Source organism: Triticum aestivum, chromosome 1B (assembly GCF_018294505.1).
Source record: "Triticum aestivum cultivar Chinese Spring chromosome 1B, IWGSC CS RefSeq v2.1, whole genome shotgun sequence".
In the NCBI taxonomy this organism is placed as follows: Eukaryota; Viridiplantae; Streptophyta; class Magnoliopsida; order Poales; family Poaceae; genus Triticum; species Triticum aestivum.
Window position 1 is genome coordinate 494,053,964 of NC_057795.1, and position 9,944 is coordinate 494,063,907.

A 9,944-nucleotide genomic window follows, 5' to 3' on the forward strand; every position below is an offset into this window, starting at 1 on the left:
CAAAATCAATAAAGCTGAAGAAAATTGGCAAGGCATTGGATGATGGTGGTCCTTCCGAGGAACTGAAATGGAGGTTCTCTACAGATTCTACTCCGCCATCCTCCCAACAAGATTCGCAAGACAACGCAAGGCTAGACAGTCAATGTAGCTGTGTAGATGATGAGCACATCTCCCCTACTCCACCATCACAGGTGCTTGCTCTAACTTCTCACTATTATATGTGGTTGCATGTTGCGTATGATGTCTAGCTTGTATTGCTTCTAACTTGAATTGCATCTGCTTACTTTACACATAATGCCTGTGAATATGACACGTGTTCCTGTTTCTAGAACATACGTGTACACGATGAGCACATCTCCCCTACCCCACCATCACAGGTGCTTGCTCTTACTTGGAACTGTTATACGTGGTTGTGTTTTCCGTATGATGTCTAGTTTGTATTGCTTCTGATTATGTTGAATTGCATCTGCGTAGCTTACAACTTATACCTGCAACGATCACTTACCCATAAGACACATTTAACTTGGGACTGTGATGTAGGTTGCATCTTGCATTGTCTTCTAGCTTGTACTGCTTCTAATTTCTTGAAATGGCACTTACGACGAGACACTTTTTACCTGATAGAGTGATATTGGTTGCATGTTCATATGGTGCCTAGCTTTCATTTCTTCTAATTTTGTTGAAATGCCTTCCGCTTACTGTTTTTTCATACATATTCCATCCTCCTATCGTACGTGTGAATATGAAATGCTGTCTTTTTTGTATATATTCCATCCTCCTGCGCTTGCCTTACATCAAAGTAGTGTTCGTCTGTATCATGCATCAACCAGTTATGCAGAGCTAATTTTATTCATCTTCTTGTGGTTTTGACTTCATAAGGCAATATCAGAAAATAGGAAGGAAAAGAGTAAGTTAGGGGATGTTGGTGGTACTCCGCACCGACGCAAACAGAGACTCTCTAGATTTGCCACTGCTACTGCTAATGAAGTTGAAGTCCCAAGTCTACATGATGAGTTCATCTCCCGCACTCCACCATCGCAGGTGCTTGCTCTAAGTTGACAGTGTGATAATTGGTTTCATGTTGCATATGTTGTCTAGCCTGTATTTCTTCTATTTTGACTAAATTGCACATGCTGAGTTTATACGTTATACATGTGCATATGACATGGCTTTCTGTGTCTAGAATACACTGCATCTATCTATCATACCATGTTCTTACATCAAAGTACTGCTGTTGTGTATCCTGCATCAGTAACTCATGATTGGACGCTTTTAACATGGCAGTTTGATAGTGGTTGCATCTTGCATTGATTTCTACGTTGTACTGCTTCTAATTTTTCGAATTGCCACTTATGACAAGACACTTTTAACTTGGCAGAATAATATTGGTTGCATCTTTCATATGGTGTCTAGCTTGCATTACTTCTATTTTCTTGAAAATCCTTCTGGTTAGTTTGCACATCGTAGCTGTGAATATGTCATGTCGTCCTGTTTTTCTTACATATTCCATCCTCATACGGTTGTCTTACATCAAAGTATTTCTTGTCTGTATCATGCATCAATGAGTTCTGAAGAGTGATTTTTTTCTCATGGCAAAGTCAAAAAAGAGCAAGGAAAACAATATAGTAGGGAGTGTTGTTACTCGTCGGGTGAAACGGAAAAGGCTCTGCCCTCGAGATTCTGCTGGTACTTATAGTGCAGTAGAAGGTCCAAGTCCATCGGCTAAATCTACAAACACAGTATCACCTGCTCCACCAGCTACAGCATCCGCTTCAACTGTACTAGCATCTCAACCAGTTACTCGTTCGTTTGCTCCGGAACTGGCCAGTTCCCAAGCTGCCTTCACATCTAACACTACTTCCAAAGCACTGTTGACACAACAGGACTTGGCAAGATCAAATGAACCTCATGAGCATCAACACCAAGACGGTACCTGACCGAGTCAAGTTGCAGTTGCATGCTCCTTTATATGTACTCTCACAGTTTGATGTACACTAACACTTTCCATATTCGTTGTTGAACTAGCACCACGGCGCAAGCGGAAACAGACATCAGGGATAATGCTTGACAGATTAACAAAATCTAAAGGAGGAAGAATGGAGATCCATTTTGAGGCAGGTTTAAAAAGGCCACGTGATGCTACAGAGTCAGCCAAGTTAGTATCAGAGGCAGCCGTTGCCGTTAGGTGTCATGCGCGTATCCTCCCAACGTGGATCTAGTACAGGAATGAGAAAGACAATACCCAGTTTAACACCTTCCTTGACCATTTATCTGTAAGTAATGTTATTCATCGCAATTAGTAATATTGTCTTGCTCTGTCCCATACTTTCTAGCTTCCTCCTAATAAGACTCACATTCTTTTTTCAACAGATGAGGTTCAAGTTGGATCCGAAAGATGATGCAACTAAACAAGCATGCACTCATGTTTTTCAGTCTGCTCTGCGACAGTATCGGTACCACCTTAGAAAATCTCACTTTGAAGGCAAGGCTAACAATGAAATCGCCCAAACATCTCCAGTGGAATATATTACAGATGAAGACTGGACATCCCTCGTTAAACACTGGTCTGATCCAAAGTATCAGGTAGGCTATATGTATTTGATCAGACCACATATTGAACTTGTATTTATGTATGTGCCTTACAAGTGTATCTTCTTCTAGGCTAACTGTTTGAAGAACAAAACCAACCGTTCTAAAGTGAAATTCCAACAGACAACAGGATCTCGTAGCTATATTACACACTGCAAGGCTCTTGTAAATAACTGCTACTTCCTTCTTTTTTTTGTGCCATATTATCGTATCTATATTGACTTGTTCCAAATACAGCGAAAAGCCCGTGCAGACCAAAAAGAACCTGAACCGAATGCAGTGCAAATCTTCAAGGATTGCCACACCAGCAAGATGAAGGGCATGAGCACACCAGTTCAAGCCGCTGTTGTAAGTCCTTACTCCTCCTGCCTTGAACTGATTGGTACTGTGATGTGTTCATTTAACTACTTGGTTTGCAGCCAATGTCAGTTACTCTGTTCACTTTTATACACAGTTGTCTTAATTATCATTTCACCTTACATGGTTTAAAAGAGATGAAGGATATTCTTTTGGTCTTGATCTGTAATCTAGTTGTTATGTTCACGTGCGCACACAATGATAAAATAGCCTGTTTGTTTTATATCTGTTTGCCCATGATATGAATGATGTCATACTATGTTCATCCTACTTTAAACCATGTCTCTTTATCCTTAGATGTCAACGAATGTAAGAAAATAGACAATACAGTAGGCATGCTACATGGACATATGTTCCAAAAGTCATTTTATTATGTAGTTGGCACTACAATACATGCTAATGTATTACAGTAGTTCACCAAAATAAGTTATGTATAAACGTTTAACCTACTTTGTTTGTTTTTGTCTCATTAGTAACTCACTGGTACACTAATCTACAAGTTCAAACTTTCAGGAAGCTATGGAACAAATGATTGAACAGCCACAACCACCTGAAGGTGACGAGGCTACTACAGGCACAATGTCACCTCTTGCTGCAGTGCGTCAGTATCTCTCCACTAACAGTGCAAAAAGCACCTTCCTGCGTAATTCTGGGTTGGTTGTCAAGGTAACCTCGTCCAAATCGCCTACTGAACAAAATCTTCCTGCTAGACAGAGTGATATATCTATGCTCCAGACACAAGTCCAATCCCTAATGGACGTTGTTTCGGAAACAAGAATAGTGGTTGAGAAATGTCGTCAAGATATGAATGGTTTTGAAACCAGACTATCAGACATTCACTTCGTTGTTGAAGAGCAATGGCGGAAAATGATGGAGATCGTGCTGCTCCATCAGATTCTACGGCCTGAAACATTAGCACTCAGGTCAAATGATTTGTGCTTCTATACATCTAATGGTGCTTTTATCTGGAAGGACTGTAAACTTTATGCCAACAGGCCTTTTGTTGTATGATTGGAATTTTTTTTGTTGTGATACAACATTTATGATGCTGCCACAGGCTGCAGGAATTATGACGCTATTTTTGTATAGTGTAGGTTTATCTTAGTAATGTATTCGGACGAAAGCTTCGTAGGAGCCCAACATGCCAACATTCGTCGGGCCCATTCCAATTGGGCTAAAACGATGGGCCGAAATTGGCATGTAGCCCACTAAAAATATTTGGGCTTAAATTAGCATAAGCTTTCAAATTTTTCTGGTAGGCCTGTGCCCATAGTGGGTCTTTAACAGGCCTAAACATAATTTGGGCCCTCAGTAAAAGTAGGCCGTTTACAGGTGTAAATATGTTGAGACCATAAAAAACATGGGCCTTTAATAGACCGAAAGTGAGATTGGGCCCTGATTGTGCCAAATAACCCACTGGACTTAGCAGGCCGAAATGGTGGCCCATTTACGATGCGGATATTTGACAGGCCGAAATTCGGACAGGCCGTAAATACGCCGACCTAATACACGGGCCTTTAACAGGCCGAAACTTCGGTCGGGCTAGATTATCGTCATTTTTATATGGGCCGTTAATGGGCCCGATATGACATTGGGCCACATATGGCTCATGGTTTACGTCCGGCGTTAACGGGCCGAAAATGACAACAGGCCTAAAGTGGGCCAAATCTATAGTGGGCCTCTAACAGGCCGAATGACAAACATGGCCGAATATGACCCAAATCCTTCACGGTCGTTTATGGGCCAAAAGTTTTGATGGCCTGTAAATGGGCCCAAATGAAGCCGGACCTTTAACAGGCCGGAAATACACCAGGCCGTAATTCGGCCCAATTACTTAGCGGACTGTTAACGGGCCAGAAGTGACCATGGGCCGCATTGATGACAAGTTTATACCAGGCCGTTGACGGACCGATTTGACAGAGAATGTTGGGCCTTTAGCTGGGTCGGCCCATTATGGTCTGCAGAATCTTGTGGGCCTTTAGCTGGGCCGGCTCATTGTGGTCCACAAAATCTTGTGGGCCTTTAGCTGGGTCGGCCCATTATGGTCCGCTAAATTTGGTGGGCCTTTAGCTGGGCCGACCCATGATGGTCAACTAAATCTTATGAGCCTTCGGCTGGGCCGGCCCATTTAAACTTTGTGGGCCACTTTTGGGCCGTTCCACGTGTCAACATATCATAGGCCCATCTCGACCGTTGGATGAGTGACACCTGTGCCAATGCGGAGCTGACACGTGGATCCGTCAGCCAATGAGAATTTTACACGTGGAAAATCGGCATTGGTGGTGGCTGTTAACGGGTTATCGGATCCAAAATCCGACCTGATAGCTTAACAGCGTTCCGTTACGGTGGATGCCATGTGTTGGTCACCCTTGACGAAAGCACTTCTGTGACGCGCGATTTATCGTCATGGAAGTGGACACTTCCGTGATGATAATTTTGGTAATGTCATGGAACACTTCTACGACAGCACAGGTATGACTATCTTGATTCTGTCATAAATTTGTCATGGATGTATATGCATGACAAAAAACGCGACCTACTATGACAAACACGTATCATCACGGAAGTGTTTTTTTTGTAGTGCTTGTGGACAGGGTGTGGGCCCCTGACGTTGATTCTTTCGCCGGTATTTTTTATTAATTCTGAAAAGTTGCTCCGTGGATTTTCAGGTCATTCCGAGAACTTTTATTTTTGCACAAAAATAACACCATGGCAGTTCTGCTAAAATCAGTGTCAGTCCAAGTTAGTTTCATTCAAATCATGCAAGTTAGAGTCCAAAACAAGGGCAAAAGTGTTTGGAAAAGTAGATATGACGGAGACGTATCAGACATGATGGTAAGCAGTATGACTATTATCGCCCACAAGTCTTTCTGTTCTACTCGTGCATATAAGATCTATGCATAAACCTGGCTCGGATGCCACTGTTGTGGAACGCAGTAATTTCAAAAAAAAATCCTATGATCACGCAAGATCTATCTAGGTGATGCATAGCAACGAGAGAGGAGAGTGTTGGCTACGTACTCTCGTAGACCGCAAGCGGAAGCCTTATGACAACACGGTTGATGTAGTCATACGTCTTCACGATCGGACCAATCCTAGCACCAAAGATATGGCACCTCCGTGATTGCACACGTTCAGCTCGGTAACATCCCATGAACTCTAGATCCAGCTGAGGTCGAGGAAGAGTTTCGTCAGCACGACGGCGTGGTGACGGTGATGATGAAGTTACCGGCGCAGGGCTTCGCCTAAGCACTAGGACGATATGACTGAGGTGGAAATCTATGGAAGGGGGCACCGCACACGGCTAAAGGATCAACTTGATCAACTTGTGTGTCTATGGGGTGTCCCCTTGCCCCCGTATATAAAGGATCAAGGGGGAGGCCGGCCGGCCCTCCTAGGGCGCGCCAAGAGAGGGGAATCCTACTAGGACTCCAAGTCCTTGTAGGTTTCCACCTAAGGAAGAGGGGGAAGGAGGAAGGAAGAGGGGGAAGGGAAGGAAAGGCGGCTGCCGCCCCCCTTCCCTTGTCCTACTCAAGGGGGGTGCGGCCAGCCCCTCCTGGCCCTTCCTCTTCTCCCACTAAGGCCCGTCTAGGCCCATTAGTTCCCCGGGGGGTTCCGGTAACCCTCCGGCACTCCGGTTTTATCTGAAACTTCTCCGGAACACTTCCGGTGTCCGAACATAGCCGTCCAATATATCAATCTTTATGTCTCGACCATTTCGAGACTCCTCGTCATGTCCATGATCATATCCAGGACTTTGAAGAACCTTCGGTACAACATATCACATAAACTCATAATACCAATCGTCATCGAACGTTAAGCGTGCGGACCCTACGGGTTCGAGAACTATGTAGACATGACCGAGACACGTCTCCAGTCAATAACCAATAGCGGAACCTGGATGCTCATATTGGTTCCTACATATTCTATGAAGATCTTTATCGGTCAAACCGCATAACAACATACGTTGTTTCCTTTGTCATCGGTATGTTACTTGCCCGAGATTCGATCGTCGGTATCATCATACCTAGTTCAATCTCGTTATCGGCAAGTCTCTTTACTCGTTCCATAATACTTCAGCCCGCAACTAACTCATTAGTCACAATGCTTGCAAGGCTTATAATGATGAGTATTGCCGAGAGGGCCGAGAGATACCTCTCCGAAACACGGAGTGAAAAATCCTAATCTCGATCTATGGCAACCCAACAAACACCTTCGGAGACATCTGTAGAGCACCTTTATAATCACACTTTTACGTTGTGACGTTTGGTAGCACACAAAGTGTTCCTCCGATATTCGGGAGTTGCATAATCTCATAGTCTGAGGAACTTGTATAAGTTATGAAGAAAGCAGTAGCAATGAAACTGTAACGATCATAATGCTAAGCTAACAGATGGATCATGTCCATCACATCATTCTTCTAATGATGTGATCTCATTGATCAAATGACAATACATGTCTATGGTTAGGAAACATAACCATCTTTGATTACGATCTAGTCAAGTAGAGGCATACTAGGGACTATATGTTTTGTCTATGTATTCACACATGTACTAAGTTTCCGGTTAATACAATTCTAGCATGAATAATAAACATTTATCATGAATTAAGGAAATAAATAATAACTTTATTATTGCCTCTAGGACATATTTCCTTCATCATACATGTATATCATACAAGTTCACCAAACAACCGTCTCGACTCGTCCTTGCATCATCTCGAATAGGCCACACTCACCCAGGATCCTGTACGCAATGCAGCCTAAAGCTACCCAAGGAACCAAACACACCCCTAACATTTTCAATACACATGTAACATTTTCAAAATACATGATTAACATTTTTCAAGTACATTTTTTGACGTCAACTTTTTCATATACATCTAAATATTTTTATATGCATTTTAACAATTTAGAAATACATTTTAAAAATCTTTTTAAAGACATTTTATAAATGGATGATTAACATTTTTAAATAAATGATTTAATATTTTGTAAATACAATGATTTTTTCAAATATATGTTTTGTTGTAGATCTGAAACATTTATTGGATATACGTTTAACATTTTTCAAATACATGATTGACATTTTTTTAAGCACATGTTTTTAAAAAATAAATCAAATACTTGTTGAAATATTTTTTAAATGTTATCAACAATTTTTTAACACTGCAAAAACCTTTTTCCCAACACTGCAGTAATTCTTCGTGAAATACTATATGTATTTCAGATTTTTTTCGAAAATATAAAAGAGGTAAAAAGAAAAAAATGAGTGAAACGAATAAACGGAAAACGAATAGAAGGATGAAACGAAGCAACAAGACCATTGCCAGGCACAACCAACTAAGGCCAGACCTTGGATTTTCACCCTGAGAGGTAAACTTTGAAGTTTGAACTGCACCTGTGTTGTCGTCCGCACTTACATACCACTACTACAAAATCCGAAACTCCAAGCAAGTTCCTCATCACCACAAAGGCTCCAATCACCATTACTAGTCCTCCGATCTTGGCTTCGATGACATTCTCCACTTCTGACTTCACATTGGAACTAAATATATCCCATGATGGCAACAGATAGCAGAGCTTCGCACCGCTCCCTCCTTAACGGAGAACCAGTGGGCACGACCGAATCCTACCCGATCCAGCAATCTCTAGGCATAACGCGCCCATGGAAGTTCGCCGGCGGAGCCTTCCGGAACCCAACACTCCGACCAGATCAATAAAGACAGGCGTCAGGCAGATCTTCGTTTTGTCACTTGAGGAACCCTAGGACCGCCCCCTTAAATCAATAGAAAACAAACTAAAATCTGAAGATATGCAGGTTCCGCAACGGCTATCTGTCGTGATGGAGTTTATGGGCTCTTCTGTCGTGGTTTTTCAAGGCACAATTGATCCTGTGTTGCTCGAGACTTACGCTTGCAGGGAGGCATTGTCACTAGCTGAGGACCTCGACGTACAGAGGCATTGGTGGCATCCGATTGCAAGAATGTCATCAATCACATTAACCATGGGACAGGAGGTCCCCATGCTACTATTATACATGAAATATTAAAACGTAAAGCTAGTTTTCAGTTCCGTGCTTTCATCCATGAACCCAGAAACTTCAATTTCGTGGCCGATAATCTTGCGAAATTTGCTTGTAATCTTGCTATAGGTAGACATGTGTGGTTGGGCAATCCTCATGATCCAACTGTTGTACCTATGAACATTACTTTCAATCAATAATGGTTGGCGAGATTTTTTTTTCAAAAAACTAAAAATTTGAAAATAAATCCCCTATTTTTAAAAGAAGCAAAGCCGCAACCGAACGAGAGTTATAGCGAGAACTCCAGTAGTACAAACCTCCGGTAGTCTCTTCATGACAACGTCTGTAAATCTTCTGAGATTTACAAAGACTACACCATCCCGGAGCACCAAAGCTTCAGCTATCATAGATCGGTAATGTAAGACAATAGGCTTTGGGGGGGAACCGGCACCACCCTCTAGGGGTGGCCTATCACATATATATATAATGAGGTGGTATACAGCGTTACAATATACACATGTAAATACAGTCTAACACCCTCCCTCAATCTTAGCCACTTTCTAATGAATCTAGAAGGGTAAGATTGCGCCTGCAAGTCTCAAACTGTGGCAAAGGCAATGGCTTGGTGAAGATGTCAGCAAGTTGATCCTTGGAAGAAATAAACTTGATCTGTAGTTGCTTCTGAGAGACACGTTCACGCACAAAGTGATAGTCAACTTCAATGTGTTTCGTTCGGGCATGGAATACCGGATTTGCAGAAAGGTATGTAGCACCGATGTTATCACACCAAAGAACAGGAGGCTGTGATTGGGGTATACTTAACTCCTGAAGCAAGGACTGTACCCAGATGATCTCTGATGTGGCATTGGCCACAGCCTTATACTCAGCCTCAGTACTGCTACGCGAGACAGTAGCCTGTTTCCGAGCACTCCAGGCAATCAGGTTAGAGCCAAAGAAGACAGCATAACCCCCCGT